This window comes from Malus sylvestris, chromosome 15 (assembly GCF_916048215.2).
Source record: "Malus sylvestris chromosome 15, drMalSylv7.2, whole genome shotgun sequence".
Taxonomy (NCBI): Eukaryota; Viridiplantae; Streptophyta; class Magnoliopsida; order Rosales; family Rosaceae; genus Malus; species Malus sylvestris.
The window spans coordinates 44,312,111-44,334,701 of NC_062274.1; positions in this window are offsets into that span (position 1 = coordinate 44,312,111).

Sequence of the window (22,591 nt, forward strand, 5' to 3'; positions counted from 1 at the left end):
ATTCCCTTGCCACCGATTCACTTTTTTTTTTTTTTGCATTAAGTAGTGTTGGGGCCCAAAAAATGCACATGTAGGCCCAATCACGTCTCGAAGCCTGATTGTTGTAAAAACAACCAGGCCAAACTTAAATACATGCAAAGATGCAAGATCAAGAAGAGAAAATATTTACAATCACGCCACGCTAATAAATAATAATTTATGAGATGAACGTTTGTATAACCACGCCAAGCCTTAGCATATTCCCCACACCAAGCTTTGCCACAACATTGTTGTCGTGTACAAATCATTCTAACAATGATACATGCTCACATATGCCTAACCCATGTGTCAGGGGACGGTTACAGAAGTTTATCGGGTTTATGTGGAACTAAGATCATGGAAGAATTTGAACTGCTTGGGAGCACCAAAGATCCTAGGCCACAATCCTTGAGTCCCACGAAGCTAAGTTTTGGAGAGAACAAACTAAGTTTCCCTTTTCCCTTAGCTAACCAACTAGCTCAGTTAGGAAGAAACCAGAATCCAAAGCCTCATGCTCACATGAAAGTCTAATGTAAGACACCCATTAATGAAGAGAGAAGAGATATTTCCCTTCCCAGCTTACGTAGAAGAACGATGAAAGAAAACAAAGAGGCGCGTTACCAGAAGTAGTGCCTGTAGAAAGCTGACAATGGAAGAGAGCGCTTTGGGCAAAGCACGTGATGCAATCTTCAATTCATGGAAGCAAAGGCATTCATCAATGCTACGCTAAAAAAGAAAAGCCTAGCTACGCAGAGGGAAACGAGAGGGAGACTTAGCCAAAACAAAAGGAATCAGATAAACCAAATGATTCCCTAGGGAAACCTAGGAAAGATACCCATCACCTATAAAAGGGAATGATGTGCTCAATGCAAAGGGAAAAAAAAGGGAAAGAAAGAAAGGAAAAAGGGGACTCAAGATTGCATCGCACCAAGCAAGGAAATTCTTCTTTAAGTGCAGGAATTCTTAAATCCTTAAGGAAATTATCCTTCTAGGGTTTTAAGGGTTCCTTTTAGGTTTCCTTTGAATTTCCTCAATCAATAGAAACATCCTTACAACTTTAAGAAACCTAGATTATCCATCCTTCATGACCATGCAACTGTGCAAGTTCTCTTTCATTCTAAACTAATAAATTTCAAACTTCCACACCACACCTTGCTTAGGCAAGCCATCATTTTACTAATCACACTATCTTTGAGTCATTGATCTAACCAAGATACTTTCTAAGATACGCTAATTCTTTCAAGGTATCCTGATACTTGGTACACAAACAAACCAGGGGAAGCAAAATGATGTCCACTAAAACCCCAATCCAGCTCGACTTCAAAGTCCAGAAACAAGTAGCAATCCATTTTGATCACCTCTCTTTCTCTCTCTTTCTTTCTTTTTTTCTCTCTCTCTGTTTCTTTTATCTTTTAACCATCTTCATCCCCTAAATGAGATTGCTATTTTGCTCTACTGAAGATAGTCTTTATGGATGTGGTTGCTCCCTTGCTCTATTAAGAAAAACCTTTTAAAGTCGACCTAGGGCTACGACTTACTACTCAACCTTGCTTCTTAAAGTAGGTGTTGTTGTTCACATATATTCAAGGCTGTGGTTGCTTTTATGGTTTATTTGCTCGCCAAGTGACTATGAAGCTCAATATGTTTTGGAAGGGTACTCATAATTATGGCTTATTTGTTGATGATTGCTAGATCATCAGAGGTTGGCACTGTCTTATCCTTATGATCCTTTATAGTAGTTATTCGGCTTGCAAGGTTTAGGTCTCATGAATGTTACATTCTCTATTGGTAGATGTAGGTTATCTATGACTAAGAAATTATATTTTCTGATGAGTTTGTAATTGTGAAATTGTGGTGTTTATTTTGACATGTGGCCCTTTTTTCTTTAGGGATTTCTTGTGATTTTTCCTATGGTAAGTCCTGCTGTAAATCCTACGTTTGGCATGATGTATAAGTCATTGTCTTTGTTGTCTCCTCTTCCTTTTATAGGTGATTTGGCCCGAGGGTCATTGTATTGCTCTTACCTGAAAGCTCTTGGAGGCTAGTAAGTCATCAGCTTTTTTACTTATAATGCCACTAGAAAGTGTCTTTTGGCTGATAGTAGGTTAGTCTCCATCACTTGTCACCTCAGTTATAGACACATGGCTTGTGTCTTGGCGGAGAAGGTTTCAGTTTGCTCTTGGGCTTGATGCTAATGCTTTAGGCAAGTCTTCCTTTAATTTGGCATCCTTGGGCTTTCCTTCATTCAAGCCCTATATTCAAATATTAACCTAAATAGTATCCCTTTTAATCATTGTTGAGTCTGTAAATCGAGGCGTTAATGATGATTAAACAGCCGCCGCATGCTTTCACTCGGGACTTATACCATTTAAAACAGTCGTTTTGTTAACTAAACATTTGCACTAACCCATGATTTTTAACGTTTTAACTAACTGTGTATTATATAACCTCCACTTAAAACTCTCGGCCAAAATACCTTAGCAATCCTAATTCTTCAAATTTCCAGAGCCTTCAGATTTTCTGAATTTTCCAGAACTCTCTTACTTTCGCAGTTCTTGCTCCTAGTCCTAACTTTCTTCCCATCTTCTTTTTCAAAATCATCTAATGGCACCCACAGCTACCCAATCATCCTATGAATCTGGCGAGGGCATTGCCACCATGCATCGTTTGCTCAACGGCCCTCATCGCCCTCGAGCTGCCCTGCAAACCTTAATTTTCTTTTTAGAGGGAGAAATGCACTCCCTGGGACTTGCATGGACCTCTCAGGTCCCAATTTCAGTAGAAAACAACATGCCCAAGGCCAACTGGTTTACTACCAACCTATATTTGGCTGAGGCTGGCATTTCGGCCTTCAAGTGGTCGAACCATCGAAGAGGTTTCCTTTTGATGAAAGACGAAGGTTAGACGTAGTGGATAAACGAGCTCGAGCCCATCTTCAAGAAGAAATGGATTAACAACGGCATATATGAGCTAATCATGCTTTTCAATACAACCATGATTGCCAAGCCCGAGCTGTTGACCACAGCACTTCTCTTCTGGAATTCTGGGACCAACACCTTTAATTTCAGGATGGGTCTCATGTCCTCGACCATACTTGACATGGCTCAAGTCTTTGGGCTAAGGCCATCGGGCAGAGTTTTGGATGTTACCTATGATTGGTCTCCCTCTTCTCGCCCAACTGCTAAGAGCTCAGGCACTTCTGATCTTGTGACTCCGCTGAAGTACAACTCTTCTACTTTTAAAAGTTATGGGACCTCTTTCACGGCCTTTATCTCTTTTGTCAAGAAGAACTTTAGCCCCTCCTCCACCAATGCCAATAAAGATCAAGAGCACATGTACTTTCTTCTATACTGGCTCAACAAGCACATCTTCCCCAACAAGTCCAAGGGAGTAAAGGTTGAGTGGAGCTCTCCATAATTTTGATGACGTGGCCACAAGCCTCTTCCTCCTCACTCATCTTTATCATCTTCTTTATGAGATGACCCGAGGTGCTCTCTTCGAGACCAACCTCAATAGGCCAACCTAGATGGTCCAGATGTGGTTGCAATGGTACTTTCTTGAGCTTCGAGCACCAAACCTCGAGTTTCCTAAATAAGTGGCCCCTGCCTACATTCTAGCCGAGGCATCACCCACTAATTACTCCAAATTCTCTTGCCTCTACTTATTCAGAATCTGCAAGATTCTGGCAGACTTGGAATGGGGAGCTTCAGTACTGAGAAGATACCCTTGGTTTTTAGACCAAATCTTCCAGGATGCCTTCGGGGATGATGTAAACCCATTTTGCAAGGAGAAATTTATAAGTTGCATTCAGCCGAGAGATCTGGCTTAGGGTGTAAAGAGCGATCGTGATGAACGCCGACTAAAGGTTTATCATCCAAACTTCTGCAGCAGGCAGCTAGGCTTCAAGCAAGCCATTCCAGTCCTCTTTTTTTTACTCTGTGCACTGTGGCACCTCCTACTATTTTTGTTCTCCATAAGAAGTCACATTTCAAGCTGCCCGACGAAGTCTTGAAGTCATGAGCAAGATTGCCCATGAGCCTGTGGTGTTGAATTTTGAGTGTACTCCCACATTTTCTACTTGGTGGGAAGCTAAGTGGACTATTAAGTATAGAGTGGATTTGCTGGAAACCCATGACCGTCTCTTTGGGCAACTCTCAATCAAGTCTTATCCTAAACTAGATAAGCTTGAAAACTGGAATGAGATAGTCCACCAAAAGAACCAACTTCTCCTAATAGGTACCTTTTATTCTTTTAACTTGTATTTTATGACATTTTATCATCCTGCCCTATTCTAATCCTTTCCTTGGTTATTTTGAACTTGCAGGCGAAGGCAACATCGAAGAGGTGGATGTAGGGCTAGATGAAGCAGCCGAAAGCGATCTTGTCCTTCAAATGGCTGCAGGTGAGGTTATAAGGCAAGGAGCTGGGAAGGGTGAAGATATTTCTGAACTTTTTGGATATTTAGAGGCAGAAGCTGAGGTAGAGATTCGGGCACCTCGGTGGGCATGGGCAACTGCAGTGGAAACCTCATAATCTGAGCCTGAAGATTAGCCCGAGACTCGGCCTATTTTGCCTATTCCACGAGCAACTCCTACCAAGAAGAGGACAAGGGCTCAGACCTCCAAAGCTTTCAATGCCCCATTTGCCTCTTCTACTTCTACTGCTTCTCTAGCTAAGGCGGGCAGAAAGAAGCAAAAGACTTCTAATAAGCAGTCTTCTATTTTTCTTTACTGTTATTTCACTTTGTCTTGCAATATGAACTGACCACTTTCTGCAAATAGGGCCTCAAAGAACCAAAAAGCCAACTTTTGTTTCAAAGGATGAGCCATTGGGGGCCGAAATGTATTAGAAGGACAAGCCCCTCCTTGACGCTACCATTAAGGAGTTAGAGGTATAGACTCCATTCTTTTAAGCATTCAACTCTTCTTCATAATTATCTTTCTCAATACTTGTACTTACTCATCACTTTTGTTTTAAAATAGGACATTAGAAATGAAAGGTCTATTTAGCCTGAGCATTCTTCTCCTCTTACCCGATCAGTGCATGTTTCCCCCTCTCGGGTTAAGCCTTTAAAGGTATACCTGTTTCTCTTTTTTGGCTTTAAACTTATATATTCACCACTTTTGGAGTTTAATGATTGACTTCTATTCTTTTGTAGGCCAAGATTAGAGAAGTTGCATCCTCAATGGGGCAAGGCTCAACTTCCATGTCTTCTATTCCTCCCCCTGCATTAGTGGTGACTCCAACTTCCCAATTCAATCCAAGTACTGGGGAGATATTGCACTTTGTGGAGGACAACAGTAATTCGGTAAGCATTTTTATCTTGACATTTTTGTGCTTAGCAGCCTCTCCTTTTTTTATACTTATCTTCATTTTGTTTTTCCCAGTCTTCCCCAACATAGAAGTCTCATCAACCAGCAACAACTGCATTTGGGGAGCCCATTATCCCTGAGATCCATATGGTCTCAGATGTGACTAGCCCGCAGGCTTTTCCTCAAGCAACAGCAACAACATATGAGCTTCATCCTCCTATTCAAGATCCTACTCAGGTATGGAAGTACTTTTACTTCTATTTTCTTTTCTGCATAAGTTGGTTATTGACACTTGCCCTTTCTTCTTGATGTTTATAGGCTACTGGTGAAGGTTCGGGCATTATCTCTCCCTCTCCAGCAAGCAAGAATGATCCATCTCAGCAACTAAGGGAAACAACTCCTCATCCACCCCCTTCCAAGGCTTCAAGCTCAATTCAGGTATACCAACTCCCTTCTTTAGCTTCTTTTTTTTTTTTTTTTTACTTTATTCAAAGGCTACTTTCTTAAATTATTTTTCCTTGGTTTGTAACAGGGCCTTGGAGAAGGTTCGGGCCAATCTCCTTCGCCCTTGGTGCGCAAGGCAAATGTTCCCTGGCCTCTTCTAGCTTCTAGGCTCACAAGGATCTCTATACCTCGGCCTAAGAAGAAAGCCAAGACTATTAATGCGTCTACCCCTCGTACTTCTCCTTCTGCTAAGACTATTTCCATAATTGCACCCTTTAAAGGAGCTGAAGTGATGCCCCCACCCCCTGTACCCATCTCTATAACAGCATCTCTGCCTAAGTTTTTCAAAGAGTTCGAGAAACTTAAGATGAGGCTAAGGTCTTCAAGGCATCCTTCCGAGCCCTAAGGCTTTCACGATCAACGCTGAATCTTCCAAGAATTGTCTAGGAATGACTTCTCAGCCTCCTTCAACCTCAAGGCTCTCCACAATGTAGAGAATGTTATTACTGAATTGTTCAAGGCTGATGATCATCTATCCAAAGTTTAGTATGAGTCATTTCTCTCATACTTTGAGAACTTGAGGGCTCTGAAGGACCAGCATCAGCAAGTTAAGAGACAATGATATGAGCATATTTATGCGACTTAGTTAGCTAGTTTTCTTGCATTTTCATAGCTAGTTTCTACTTATTACAGTGTTTTAAGCTATTTTCGTGTGTTTGTAGGTCCAAATGGCAAAGTTGGAAAGAAAGTGCAATTTGGAGCATTTTGAAGCAGTTTTGGGCATCAAATGGATAGCTTATGAGTGGAGAAAAATGGATGGACGAATTTGAAGACAAAAGATGTCAAGGAATGTGCTAAAGAGTTAAAGAAATAAATCCAAGACAAAGAAGATAAGGAATCAGCTCAAAAGAAGGAATATTATCCAAAACCTTATCTTACCTTATCTTATCCAAATCAGTTTATGCCTTAATTCCATCCATTTATAAGGGATAATTATGCATTTAAAATATATATTTTAGATTCTAGAACCCTTATCCCTTATGTGTCGCATATATGCCTTCTCCTTGGTGATTTAGGAATTGTAATCCTTCTCTGAACCCATGCCAGGTATCCTTGTCCCTTTAGGTTCAAAAATATATGCTGAAACATCCTTTCTAGAAGCTTTAAAACCTGCCGCACCTTTCTAGCCTAATTCCCCTTGGTTTCTAATTGTTTTAAACCCACTCCACTTGGGTTTTTGTTACACAATCCCATTCCTACTCAGCCTTATGTCGTGCCTAGCCCTATATATACATACTTATGCGCATATTTCAGAGTACCCACGCACCCATATATTCAGATACAATTGAGAGATTTCAGAGAGTTAAAAAGTGTGCTTGCGTGGAAGGAATGAGAAGAATGAGCTTTGTGCCATGGCTTGCAATCCAATGAGGGTTCGAAATCTGCCATTGGAGTTGCTGGAACATTCCTGGTTCTTTCTATCCTTAAATTTGTTTCAATGTTGCCTTTAATTTGGTTTTATGTTTTCAAAGACATGAGGAACTAATTTCTTTTTTAGTTAGAGGTGAATTCGAAGCCATGATTATATGCTTTATATGAATTGATTACATCCACTTATTGTTTATTGAGTCTTGAATGTGATTTACTTATCTGAGTTATTAAAACTTGTTTATGTATGTTGATTGAGGATGCATACTTAGTTTGCATGCATGAACTTGATGCTAGAGTATAAGGAAGTTTCACCTAATCATTATGAACTTATATTCACAAGTAATGGAAGTCACTAGTCATGATTGTGTTAAGTAAGTCCTAGGTAGGAGTATCATGCTTTTCATAGTTACGAATGTCTCTTCAATGCTTATGGTTTTCAAGGAACTTAATGACCTTTGATATGTTTTCTATCATGCTTTTCATAGTTAAGGGACTTGAGAAGGATAATTTGGTTATGATGTGTATCCCGTCAAATTCAATGAAATAAGGAAAATATGATGGTTAATTTGTGCTATCACGGTTAACTTGGGGTGTTGTCATTCATGGTTTAAAGGAATAATAACTGGAAATTGGTTTGCTTGCATATGTCATGTGTGGAGAAGGACCCTCTAACTAGCCTTTCACCCTTTTTAATTCACCAAATTCGTTTTCTTAAAGTGTTTTATGCAAAGTTTCTGTTTTAAGTTTTAAATTTGTCAAAAACAATTCCCCTTTCATTAAGTCTTGTTAGTTGAGTCATAATCTGTTTTCTTTTAGTCTTTTGAGTCAAGTTAAGTCTTATTTTCGTCAAAACCACGTGTTAGGTCTAGAATTGAGTCTTTTTTATTGTTTGTTGTTGTTTTGAGTGTTTTGAGTTAGTTTTGAGTCTATAGAGTCTGGTTTAGTGTTTTTGAGTCTTATTTGTGTTGATTAGAAGCCCTGGTTAACCCCTGGTCTAGAACGATCCCTACTTACTTAATACTACAATTACATGTTTAATAGGGTTTAATTTGTGTGTTAGTTAAATTTCACATCAGGCAAGCCAATCGAGTGAGGTGCTTCAAAGAGAAACAATCCAGTACTTCAACTCATGTTCAACAGTTGGTGGATGAAGGTCTAGCTACAGAAGATAGGATCAAGGTGGTGACTTCTGAGATCCAGAAGTTAAAGGAGCAACTTGTTGTGCTGAAGGCTCAACAAGCGACTCTCCTTACTAAACTTCAACAATAAATTAAAGAGGTGAAGAAGGCAAATCTGGAGATGGATGATGCTAAGTCTCCACTTACCAATAGCAGCACTGTTTTGGCCAAGCCTACCAGAATCTTTACAATTATGCAAACTTATTATTCTAGAATAATTACTATAGGCAAAAATGTGAATCTGTTAGGCTAGGGACATTGTAACTTCCTTTTTATGAAATGAAATGAATCCCTTCTTCACCTTTACTTGTCTAACTTATTGCTTTACATTGAAGTTTTTACTGCACCATCTAACTTCAATTCTCTTTGAAATAACTAACCCTCCTCAATATAACAATCTCTGACATCCCACTGAGTTGGATGATATTTCTTTAAAAACTTAGCATTTACTAGATGCCTTTGCAAGTTTCCTTCTAAATCTGTCAAGTAATATCCTCATTTATCCAGTACTTGGTTGATAATAAAGAGGTCTTCCCAAGTAGGACTCTACTTCCCAAAGCCCCTAACCTGAGCTCTTAAGTAGAATTGCCTTTCATACTATTTCTTCCTTATTAAAGGCTTTTAGGCAACAGCTCTCTTTCCTTCTTGAATTTTGTTCAAAGCTTCAAGTCGAGCTACATCTAAATCTTCAACCCCTTAGCACATAGCTTGAATGTATTCTTCACTGTGTAACCCAAACTGGTTTTGCATTCTAACAGAACTCACATTAATTTCCATAGAGAGTACAACCTCTTGCTTGAAGGTTAGGGCATAGGGAGTAGTTCCAGTTCCTGCTCTCTTGGAGGTTTTCTTAAGCCCACAAAGTGTCTCCCAACTTCTCATGCCATTTCTTTGGACTACCTGCCACCATTCTTTTAATAATGTTCACCAAGATCTTGTTGCTGGCCTTTACTTGACCATTTGATTGGGGGTAGTAAGGACTAGATTGGATCATCTTTATCTTGAACTTACTTGCAAATTCCTCTACTTCTTTTGAAATAAAAGATGGTTCGTGGTCTAGAACAATTGTCTCGGGCACCCCATACCTGTGTAAGATCTTGGTTCAATGAACTTCTTGACAATAGTTGAAGTGATAGTCTTCACAGCTAAAGCTTTCGCCCACTTGGTAAAGTAATATGTTGCCACAATTATGAATGTGTGCCATTTACTAGAAGATGGGTAAATTTTCCCAATGAAGTCCACGGCCCATCCTTTGAAGGGCCAAGGCTTGACCATAAGGTTCAAGGGTTTTGCAGGCACATTTTGGAAAGGTCCATGCCTTTGGCATTCTTCACACCCTCGAGCATAGTCCTTGCAACCCTTTTCCATCTCAGGCCAAAAGTAGCCATACCTTCTTAACAACCACCTCATCTTAATTCTAGCTTAATGTGCTCCACAGATTCCTTCATGTACTTCGGCCATCATTCTCATTGATTCTTCTTGGCCTAGGCACTTTAACAATAGCCCATCTGGAGTCTTTCTTAGCATAAACTCTTCTCACATGACATACTGAGTTGCTTGCTGTCTATTCTTCTTACTTGTGGGGAAAGAAGGATTTTTCAAGTATTAAATAATAGGTGTTCTCCAATCTTCTATCTCTATTTCCTTAGTCATCACATCTAGGTTGAATCCTTTTTCAAAGATAGAAGGTAGATTTCTCCTTTGTACTTTCATATCTATCTCGACTCTTTTCTCTTGGATCTGTGCTCCAGAAGCCAACAATGTCATCTCATTGGCAATTGAATTTGACTCTATGGGAATATAGTTTACTGATATTTCAATGCCCCAATAACTGAACAATTGAGTGGCTGCCAAGTAATAACCAGCCATGGTGATGTGTTTGCACTTGTATTCCCTATTTAGCTGATTGATCACTAATTATGAATCACCAAACACCTCAACTTCAATTGCCCCCAACTCTATCAGGATCTCCAGACCAATTATCAGTGCTTCATACTCTGCCAGCTGTTGGTAATATCTTAATAATCCAGAAGAAATGAATAGCAATGGTGAACCCCTTTGGGATTAATAATGACGATCCCAGCCCCAGCAACGCTTTGAGTGCAAGATCTATCAAAATAGAACTTCTAAAGAGTGATCTAGAGGCTAGTTATCCTCTTTATCTCTTATTGAATCCATTCATCTTTGCCCGAGAGAGCTCTGCTTGGTGGGATCCAAAGACTGCATACCTCTAGAGTCCTTGGGATATTGGTAAGTTCATCATACGATTCTTGGTGCTTAACCAAGAAGTCTACAATCGCTTGTCCCTTTATTGCTATCTGAGGTACATACTGAAAACTGAATTCTGATAGTGCCAGAATCCAATTTCAAATCCTTCTAGTTAGCATTGGCTTTGAAAGAATGTATTTGATTACATCGGTTTTGTCAATCATGTGGATATGGCAAGGTAACATGTAATGGCTTAACTTGTAGGCAATGAAGCACAGAGCCAAACACAACTTCTCAACTGGGGTATATCTTGTTTCCACCTCAATAAGGATTCTATTGAGGTAATATATTGCTTACTCTTTCCCACCTTCATTGTTTTGGACCAACAAGCTTCCTATTGACTTTTCAGAGGCAGAAATATAAAGCTTTAAAGGTTTTCCTCTTTGAGGTGGCATGAGTACTGGTAGAAAGGCTAAGTAAGTTTTTATTCTGTCAAATGCTTTTTGGTATGGTGGGCCCCACTCGAACTCTTCTTTATCCTTCAATCTTAACAGATAAGTCAACATCTAAATCTTGCCCACCATGTTAGCAATAAATCTCCTCAGGAAGTTGATTTTTCCCAGCAGCCTTTGCAATTGTACTTTATTAGTGGGATGAGGTGATTCCATTATTGCCCACCTTGTTTTTGTTGACCTCTACTCATCTTTAATGAACAAGGAATCCCAAAAAGTTTTCCGATCTTACCCCAAAAGCACATTTCTTAGGATTCATTTTCAACTTATGAGTCCTCATTCTTGTTAAGGCTTGTTTGAGGTCTATTAGGTATTGTTCTTAAGTTTTAGACTTCACCACGATGTCATCAATGTATACTTCCATGCTATGGCCAATCAAGTCATGAAAAATAGCATTCATTATTCTTTAATAAGTTGCACCAACATTTTTTAGCCCAAATGGCATTACCAAGTATTCATACGCTCCGACATGTCTTGGGCATCTAAAAGTTGTCTTATGTATGTCTTCTTTTGCCATTTTTAACTGGTTATAACTAGCATTCCCATCCATGAAAGATAGAACTTTGTGTTTTGCAACTGCATCTATAGATAGGTCGGCACAACATCGAGCTACACTAGTTATAGTTTTTAATACAGGTACAATATTAGCCAACCACTCGATATACTTGGCAGGCCTAATAAATCCAGCCTTTACTAGCCTTTCAATTTCTTCTTTAACCTTTTCTTCTATCTCCTTGGACATCCTTCGTGGTGCTTGTTTTATAGGTTTATATCTCTCCTTGATAGGCATCTTGTGTTCTACAAGGGTTGAATCTAAACCTGGTATTTCAGTGTAATGCCAAGCAAAACAATCTTTAAACTCGTGCAGAAGACTAACTATCTTTGCCCGATCTTTTGCTTCCAACAGGCCACTGATCTGTATAAGCCTTGGATCCTTCTTAGTTCCCAAATCAATGGTTTTTAAGGGGTCTTGTACCTCTGGTGCTGGCTTGTCAAGTTCTGTACACAAAAACTCAACTGATTCTAGGCTCTCGGGCATGTCATCAGGCCAATCCAAGTCATATATACACTCAGCCATGTGTATGGCTACCTCTATCTCTTTCTCAAAAAACTATTCCTCTCCTATGTTCTGGCTACTTGAGGCTGAGCTCTCCTTTTCTTGCTTCCTCTATTTCCCATACAGCAATAGTCTTTTGATTAAGAACCTGACTACAACTACTTGGTCTTTTCTTCTTTGTTCTAACATTACTGGTGTTGGAGAGCCAGGATGATATAGGGTCTATCCCATTCTTCCCTAGTGAAAAACAATCCATGTTCCAAGAGCTTTTGGGCCGTCACCTTAGTCGGGCAGTCGTTCTCATCAGCTCCTAGGCACTGCAGAATCCCAATGTTGAGATTATAAAAGCTGGCTTCTGCAACATTATCTATATGGAAAAATGGCCTTGGTTCGGCCTCTACCATCTCCCAAAACCCTGGTTTTTTTGTCATGGCTTCATGGTAAACTGCAATCTGTTGATGTAGTGTAGATGGCACAGACAGACTTTGGTGAATCCAATCTCTGCCAAGTAAAGCTCCATAAGTGAAACTACTATCCACCACAAAGAATGCTTGATAGGAGCATATTTATGCAAATTAGTTAGCTTGTTTTCTAGCATTTATGTTGTTAGTTCCTAGTTATTTTTGTATTTTAAGCTATTTTTCGTGTGTTTGTAGGTCCAAAGGGCTAAAGTAGCAAGAAAGTGCAATTTGGAGCAATTTAGAGCAGTTTTTGGGCTTGGAATGGATAGTACATGCTTGGAGCAAGGTGGATGGACGAATTTGAAGTTCAAAGGAGGCTAGGAATGAGCAAAGAAATGAAGGAAATAAATTCAAGACAAAAGGAATCAAGGAATCCAACAAGAAAGAAGGAATGTTAGCCAAGTTACCTTATTTGGTCCTAACCTTTCCTATAACACCTAATTTCCAGCTGCAAGGAGGATCTCTAATTATTTTAGGACACTAAATAAATGATTCTAGAATACCTAATCCCATTCCTAATCTGTGCCGCACCTTTCTTACCCTTTTCCTTGCCTTGTATGATTTTCCCCTTTTCTCCTAGTCCTTGCCGCATATCTCCTTACCCTTTCTTCCAAAATCTGCCACATATCTTCCTTCCCCTTTTCTCAAAGTTGTGCCACACCCCACATTCCCTTTCGTCATGGATTCTGACATTTAATTACCCTTTTTCTTAGTGGATTTGGAGTCCTAATCTTTCTCCAAAATTAATTGTGCTGTGATTCCCCTTCCCTTTAAATAAAAGGTTTTGCCGCACCATTTAGGAATTCTCTTCACCACAATTCACACCATTCCACACCCCATCACCCATAATAACCCCATCACCCATTTACCATACATCAATCATCCAATCCACATAACCATTCACCCACACCTTGTGCCGCAGCAAAGAAAAAGAATGAGGACCCTTGGACATGCTTGCCATTCAAGCTTGGATTGCTGGAACATTCTTAGGTGTAATCCATCTTTTGTTTTCAATGTTTAAGTTTAATTGTCTTTGTTTTGGGAACATGAGGAGCTAAACTCGTATTAGCTAAAGGAGAATTCAAAGCCATGAACATATTTGCAATATGAATTGATTACTTCCAGTTGTGATTTCATAAATCGTGAATGCAATTTATTTAACTGTTTAATTCAGAACTTATTCTTGTTTGTTAATTAAGGATGCATACTTAGTTTGCATGCATGAATTTGATGTTAGAATATAAGGGAGTTTCACTTAATTATTATGAACTTATATTCATAAGTAGTGGAGGTTGCTAGTCACAATCGAGTTAAGTAAATTCCTGGCAAGAGTATCATGATGTTCATAGTTACGAATGCCTTGTCAATGCTTATGATTTTCACAAAGCTTAATGATCTTTGATTGTATCTCTATTATGTTGTTCATGTAGGGAACTATTGAAGAATAATTTGGTTGCCGATGTGTTATCCATCTAATTCAATGACTTAAGGAAAATCTGAGGGTTAATTAGTGCTATTCACGGTTAATCTGGGGCGTTGAGGTTCATGGTTTTTGAAAAAGCAACTGGAAATCGATTTGTATGCAAGTGTGTCATGTGTGGAGAAGGACCCTCTAGCTAGCCAATCACCCATAATTTCCCCTAATTTCGTGCCAAACTTGTTTAAGTCTTTAATCTACTTGTCTTTACTTTAAATTCGTCAAAAACCCAATCCCCTTTACTTTGTTGCGTCAAATTAGTTAGAATCTGTCCAAACTTGTGTTTTTAAGTGTTTTGAGTCAAGTTAAAATTAATTTTCGTCCAAATCACCCTTTAGTGTCTAGTTTGAGTCTATTTGGTTATTTTCTACTGTTTTGAGTCTCTTTAGTTTGTTTCGAGTTCTTTGAGTCTAGTTAAGTGTTTTCAAGCCTAGTTTTGTGTTTTTGAGTCAGTTTTAAGTAGATTAGCAATCCTTCTTAATCCCCGGCCTAGAACGATCCCTACTTACATCTTTACTACAATTGTCAATAAGAGGGTTTAATTTGAGTGTTAGTTTATATCATATCAATGCTAGCATGATTTGCTTGTATCCCAAGTCAACTTCCAAGGGTAGTATCCCATGAGTTCTAGTAATGGCTCCAAAGAAGCTAGAAACTGTCAAGTAAGTAGGAATAAGATCTTCCTCACTTCTTCCTAACTTCTTCATTTTTTTCAATAATATTATATTGACCGCAGCTTCTCCATCAATCAGAACCCTCTTAAAAAGTACTCCATCCAGATGAGCAGTTACGTATATAGGCTTGAGATGGTTAGCCAATGACATACTCGGGCGGTTGAAGAGCATTCTGTCAGAATAAACTCTCTCGGGCTCCTTCCTTGAGGGTTCGGGCAAACCTGTCTGGTTGGATTCTTCTTTTCCTACTTCTTCAACACTAACATATGCCATCATAGGTTCTGTTGCCAAGTAATCACCCTCCATTGTGGTAGGTTGACCAGGTTCGGCGCAAAACATGGCAGATAGTACATATGTCATGTTTACATGGAAGTTGCTAGGTCCAGGTAAATCCTCATTCTTCCCTCTAATATGGTCCGTAAACTCATCTAACCAAGCCTGTGCTTCTTTTGGCTACATTAGTTCGAGCACTTCTTCCTCCCTAGTTATACCAAAGTTTGGCACTTGCCCTGGAATTTCACAAAAGGTTTCAAACAACAAAGGTGATGGTATTCCTCTCTCAGGTGAAATAATCACAAAACATATTGGTTCTAGACTCCATCTTGGGGTTGGTATCATTATCATATCTTCTTGAGCTCTCCTCAAGATTCTGTACTTTCCAAGATGAGGGTTTTGTGGTACATGATCTCCCTCTCCCTCAGTCTTGCTATTGGCTTTGTCTACCTCCTTTTTGCTTCTCCATTGAAGTTGATTTCTTCCTCCATAAGGCATTTTTTCAAACTTCACATTTTCAGAGGTTTTAGATGTAGCAGGGACTTTTAGTGATTTCATATGGGCTTTTTGTTACCTCTGAACTCTCCTAATCATAAAAGCTCCCATTTCCTTCACTGGTTTTCTATCCTTCCCTCCTACATACCATTTTTGTCCAAGTTGGGCAGAATCTTTCTTATTGACTGAGGATATTGGGTTTTTTGTTCTTCCTTTCATTCTGACATCATTATAACCTGGTTGGGGAAGCCTTATATCCATCCATTTTGGCATTTTGGCCTCTCTATCCTCCACTTCTTCTGAGGCTTCATAGTTTCTGAATACCTCAGACAACCCCATTGGTTCAGAATCTCCCCCTAATCTTTGGAAAACATTTCTGGAGGTCTCTTTTTCAGCTGCCCGTATGATGCTTCTACTGGCTTTTTGCTCTTCTTTCTCTCTTCTTCTGATCAACTCTTGATCAATAATAGCTTCTTATGCTAGTACTTCTAACTTATGTTCACATTGGCACTTGTTACACAACACCAGCCCTTTAACTATGGCTGCTTTAGGTTTCTCGGGTAACTTGATAGCTTTTTTTGTAGGTCTGTCAACTTGCCTCCTTTCTGCTTTCATTTCCCAAGTGGCTTTTCCCTTTCCTTTCTCGGCCCAAGTCGTGTTGATCATGTTCATTGGAGTTTCTGGGAAAGGATCTGTGTCAATCATCAAATTGGCTTGAGGTTTCTCCAAGAGCAACTTTCCCTTGACTATGAGGTCTTGTATCCAATCCCTAAACTGGACACAATTGGTTATGGAATGGTTGAAGGTATAATGCAGCTTGCAATACTTCTTTCCTCTTAATTCTTCGGGCTTAGGCATCTTTTTTGTGCTGTCGGGCATATCACTCTTGCCCACACCAACTCTTCATAGATCTCCGAGGCTTTGGTTAAATCAAAAGAATAACTCTGGTATTTAGGGGGCTTCATAAGGATAAATCCACCATCATTCATCACAACTTTATGATCATTGACTGGCTAGACTAATCCATTTACCATTAAAGGTTTAAAAGAAGTAGTCATCTCTGCTGCACACATTTCAATTCCCTTTCCTCCATGACCATCACTCTCTTCTGGCTCTACTCCTTCAAACTCTACTTGGTGAATTGCAGCTTTATTCTTGTAGCAATGAGGCACCTTGGATGAGTGCTTCACTTGTTTTTCTTCAATCAACAGCTTCTCATACTTTGTGGCAGCAATTACCAGCTCTTATAGCTCATTGAACTATACATCATAAAACTTCTTTCTCAAAGGCAGCCTTAATGTTTTCTGAGCAATGGATACAAGTTGGGCATGGTTAATAGGAAACTGGCATCTCATCCTTGTCTTTCTAAACCTCATTAAGAAGTATTCCGTAGACTCATGCTTATATTGCTTTACCTTAACTAGATCGTTAATAGTCATCTCAGGTTCCACCCTATAAAACTGTTCATGGAAAGCCATCTCCATTTGCCCCCAGTTAGCAATAGAATTGAGGGGCAACAGAGAATACCACTGAGATGCTAGGCTAACCAGCGAGTTCCCAAACAATCTTAACTTATAATTAGGATTGTATTCAAATGCCACACAGTGATTGGAAAACTTAAAGATGTGATCTCTGGAGGACACATTGCCATCTTCTTTACTAAATGATGGGAACATAGACATCTTGAAGTTAAGGGGAAAAGGGCTCTACTCATCAATGTATTCAGGATCGGGCTCCTGATACGTGATTTTGAACAGCGTGTGAGCTTGGGGCTGAGCATTCCTTACCACCATTCCTCTTAATTCAGCCAACTCATCTCTGAGTTGCTGGTTGGCCGCATTGTTGTGTGGGGTATAAGAAGATCCCTACTTCGAGTTATTATCATTGCCCAAGAAAGTCTCTTTCTTTGGTTCAGGCTGTCTCTATCTGGCATCCACTCCCTTATTAGCCATTGGTGGTGGCCTATAAGGGGGAGGTTTGTCTGCAGTTGTGAGCTCACATTTCCCACTAGATTCTTCAATTAGTTGAGGCATCCCATACTTCTTTATTTATTGCCAGCTTTACCCCCTACTATCTAGTGAAAATAATAAAGGGTCGGGCAATTCTGTTTCCATGATCTCCTCCAATACTAACTGACTAACTTCAGATCCCTCCTTGTTTTTTCCTTTATCCTTCTTTTCCTCAAGCAAAGGAAATAAGGGAATAACTGGTTCTTTCTCAGGACTTGCCTCTCTTCCTTGGCATAACCATTTTTTGGAGTAGAGTACTCCAGATCTAATCTTCTTTGTAGACTCCATGTTAAGGAACAGAGTCTACTTACTTCTCCTCTAGTTTCCAAAGTAATCTTCTCCATACTTTTCAACACTTGCACAATGGTGGCTTCCAAATCTTCATTGATCTTTCGGATGATCTGTCATTCTTGATCTTGGTAAACACTGGGGTGGCTCGTATTCTGTGTTCCACCTGAAGGCTCTTTCCTTTCTCCTTCTTCTTGGCATACAAGACTAAAAGGTCCCACTGGGTGTGTCAAAACTATGTTCGGGCAAAGATTTCTCTGGAGAAGGTCTCTAGACCTCAGCACAGCTCCTCAAAGGATGGCACTTTGGACATGTATATTTGGTAGTCGGGCTCTTGCTTGCATTATGTGTTGCAATAAGAGCTTGAAGTTAGTTTTGAAATGTGCCTATGTGTGGCTTTAGGTGTAGGCCTTGAGGCTCGTAATCAAAACTAACTAAATGCTTAAGCGTGCCATTGCTATCTCAGTAAAGCAGATATAGAACAAGTGTGTTTGAAGTCAATTACTTGCACCCCAAGTTACTCAAACTTCTTATCATCAAATGATTGTCACAGATGGGTTAAGTCTGTATTAAGTTCTTTTCTTGCCTTGTAAACAAGGACTTTTAGTTCATGATCTTGTATGTTTGAATTGAGGGAGTCCAGGGCCCCTTACGCCATTTATTTGTTTCCAAATTGCTCTTAATGAAAACATATCCATTAAGTTAACCAGATCCAGATGCAAATGGAACTTTTAAAATAGGAAAACATGTGGAAATAACTTGAATACATGTTGGAGAATGCATTAAGTAATAAATCCACTAATTCAGAGAACAAACAAAGAGATTCGGGCAAGATTTCACCTTGTCTGCAAGGTTGAACTTCTTGCAGCCACTTCTCTTTGAGTTTATAGGGTTTGTATGCTAAAAAGGATGGATGGTAAACAGATTTACATGAGGGAATCGATACTACAACACTAAGGGAGGTAACAAAGCTTTTATACTAGACAAAAGATAGCTTTTATGAGGAAACTATTGCTAAAGAGACTGAATCTGAGTTGATTTCAGGCTTGAAGAGTACGAACTGGCTTGGGAGCAGAGTTTGTATGCTTGTTTGTTTGATTGGTTGAGTGTCCTTGTCTCTTTTGTCTCATCTTCCTTTTATAGGCGATTTGGCCCGAGGGTTAGTGCATTGCTCTTGCACGAAGGCTCTTGAAGGCTAGTGAGTCATCAGCTTTTTTACTTATAATGTCACTAGAAAATGTCTTTTGGCTGATAGTAGGTTAGTCTTCATCACTTGTCACCTCAATTATAGACACATGGCTTGTGTCTTGGCTGAGAAGGTTTCAATTTGCTCCTGGGCTTGATGCTAGTGCTTCAGGCAAATCTTCCTTTAATTTAGTATCCTTGGGCTTTCCTTCATTCAAGCCCAATATTCAAATATTAACCTAAACACTTGGCAATCCAGCCAGTCGAGACTATAGAGGTTATGTCTTCTTAGCTAGTTCCTACGTGAAATAACCAAATTTTTTTTTATTTGACAAACGATATTATCCACACTAAAGGAGTGAGGAAGTGGGCTAAGCCTTACAATGGACTAGCAATAATGTGGTTCAAATTCGCCTTTAGTGAGAATCGAACCTAAGACCTTTCACTTACAAGTAAAGAGGAATACCACTAGACCGTAGTAGTAAGTGGCACCAAAATTCTATTTTAAATAGCTAAATTTAAAAAAAAAAAATCTCTAAGACATACTATAAAAGAGTTATTATAGTAAAATGAAGGTAGTGCTATCCACACACACATTTTTATCTTTCACACACTTTAGCCATCAAATCGAATGAAGTGAATATGATCAATAGATAAAATTAATAGGGTGTATGAAAAGTAAAAATGGTATGTAGATAACATCACTCTAAAATATTAAAGAAATAATAAAACTGAAGGGTGAACCCTTGAGCAAGGAGAAAAGAAAAAGAAAAGGTTGGTTTTAGAAAATGAGTAGGTTGAGTTTGAATAGGTAATACTAAAATATTAAAAGTTTGCTTAAATAGAAAATGTTGTTAGAGCAAGTCCACCCCTAAAAGAATACGCTGGCACCCAGCCCATTTAATCCACTCAATGAACAGTGATAGACCCAATGAACAGTAATTGGCCAAAAGCATCTCCATCCTTAAAAACTGCGTTGGCGCAAAGTCTAAAAAATGCGATAAGATCTCCACCCCAACAAAATGCGCTGGCACCTAGCCGATTTAAAATATTATTAGTTTTTTTATAAAATAATAAATTATAAAATGTAGTTTTAATTTCGGATAAGATTTTTAACCAATCTTGTCACACCACGTGTCATGATCCGAAAGAACTATTTTGTTGATAGATGTCCTATAAGATTTTCAACCAATCCCGATGTGCCACGTGTCACTATCTGTTTACAATAATTTAGCCAAGATTTCGATAAGATTTTCAACCAATCTTGTCACACCACGTGTCATTATCCAAACATACTATTTGATGGATAGATTTCCGATAAGATTTTCAACCAATCCCAATGCACCACTATCTGTTTACAATAATTTATCCAAGATTTCGATAAGATTTTCAACCAATCTTGTCAAACCACGTGTCATTATCCAAACGTACTATTTGATGGATAGATTTCCAATAAGATTTTCAACCAATCCCAACGCACCACGTGTCACTATCTATTTACAATAATTTAGCCAAGATTTCGATAAGATTTTCAACTAATCACGTAGTGCCATGTGGCATTGTCCAAAACATCATCTTTTCCTTTTTTTGTCCATATAAACCTTACATCACACACCAAACTCAATCCTTCTTTTTTAGCTCGGAATCCTTCTTCATTGTTTTTAAATATTGAGTTCTTACAATGTCTTCGTTAAGGAGATTGTATGAGCAACAGAAAAAAGTGTTGGCACAACAAGAAGAATTGTTCATTCTCGAGGAAGGTCGAGATGAGGCTTTCCCAATGGAAGAGGATGAGGATGACGAACATAGAAGGCTTCAGGCTTCACATTCCCGTCATGTCATGGACGTTGTGGGTCAGATAGCCAAACCCAGACGTGCTGCAAACTTCGATAGAAAATGGGAAATACGAGGTAAAGATCTCTTAGAAGATTATTTTATTCCCAACAGCGTATTCCCTGATCATATTTTTAGACATCGTTTTAGAATGCAACGAAGTTTGTTCGACAAAATCATGAGTGCTATTTTCAACCATGATCCATACTTTGTGCAAAAAGATGATGCTTTTCATGTTCTAGGTCTTCTTCCTGAGCAAAAAATTACGGTTGCCTTGCGAATGCTTGCATATGGAGTATCTGCAGATCAAGTAGATGAGATTGTGAGGATAGGAAAAACAATTGTTCTGGAGTCCCTAATGCGGTTTTGCTATGCAATTGAAGCCCTCTACAACAATGAGTACCTCCGAAAACCCACGCCAAGGGACATGCGAAGTCTTCTGAGGAAGGGTGAGATGCGAGGCTTCCCTGGCATGATTGGAAGCATCAACTGCATGCACTGGACTTGGAAAAACTGTCCAAGTGTGTGGCAAGGAGCTTATGGCGAGAGAAAATAAGCCAAAAGTATCATTTTGGAAGTGGTGGCTTCATTTGATACATGGATTTGGCATGCTTTTTTTTAGTGTTTCAGGAGCTCAGAATCACCTAAATGTCCTTGACCAATCTCCAATGTTCGAAGAACTGCTGCAAGGAAAAGCGTCAGGATGTACATATTAGGTTAATGGCCATAAATACGACGGAGCATACTACCTTGTAGACGACATTTACTCAAGGTGGACAATGTTTGTCAAAACAATGCCACATCCATAGAGTGAAAAAGAAAAACACTTTGCAAAATGTCAAGAGGGGTGTAGGAAGGATGTGGAGCGTTGTTTTGGTATCCTGCAAGCTCATTGGGTGATTGTCAGGGCTGCTGCTAGAATGTTTGATGTCGAGGCTCTTCGATCCATCATGATGATGTGTATTATTCTCCACAACATGATTATGGAAGATAAGTATAATTATGATGTATTCGATGAATACGAGCTGGATACGATGAACAACTCAATGACACGTATCTACTATGCTCATGACTAGATTGAAGATCCCGTGCAACACGAACCGTTGGAATAGGATGGACATTATAATGAATTGATCGTTGATCGGTACACTTCAGTGCAAGAGCCATATTGGCACATAAGCCGCCAAAGTGACTTGATTGAGCACCAGTAGAGATTGTAACAAGGTGAAGATAATTAAAATGAGCTTGTGGTTGAAGAATAAAGTGTATTTTTTTAAGTTTATGTAATTTTATTTAGTGTGTTTTTTTTAAGTTTATTTGGTGAGGTTATGTAAGTTTATTTGGTGTTTTTTTTTTAAGTTTATTTGGTGAGTTTATGTAATCTTATTTGATGTGTTTAAATAAAGTACAAAAAATAAATTTGAAATGACATAAAGTTTTAAAAATAAATAAGAAATTACACAAAGTACTAATAATAAATAAGAAATTACACAAAGTACTAATAATAAATAAGAAATTACAAAAGTACTACCAATAAATAAGAAATTACATAAAGTACTAAAATAAAGACGAAATTACATAAAGTACTAAAAATTAAGAAGAAATTAAATAAAGTACTATAAATAAATACAAAATTATACAAAGTCTATGGAGCTAGTATGTGGTGCTAGGATCTTCGTTGCTAGGATCCGTGTAGCTAGAACCCCCTCGACTTGTTTCCGCATCTCTTGCATGCC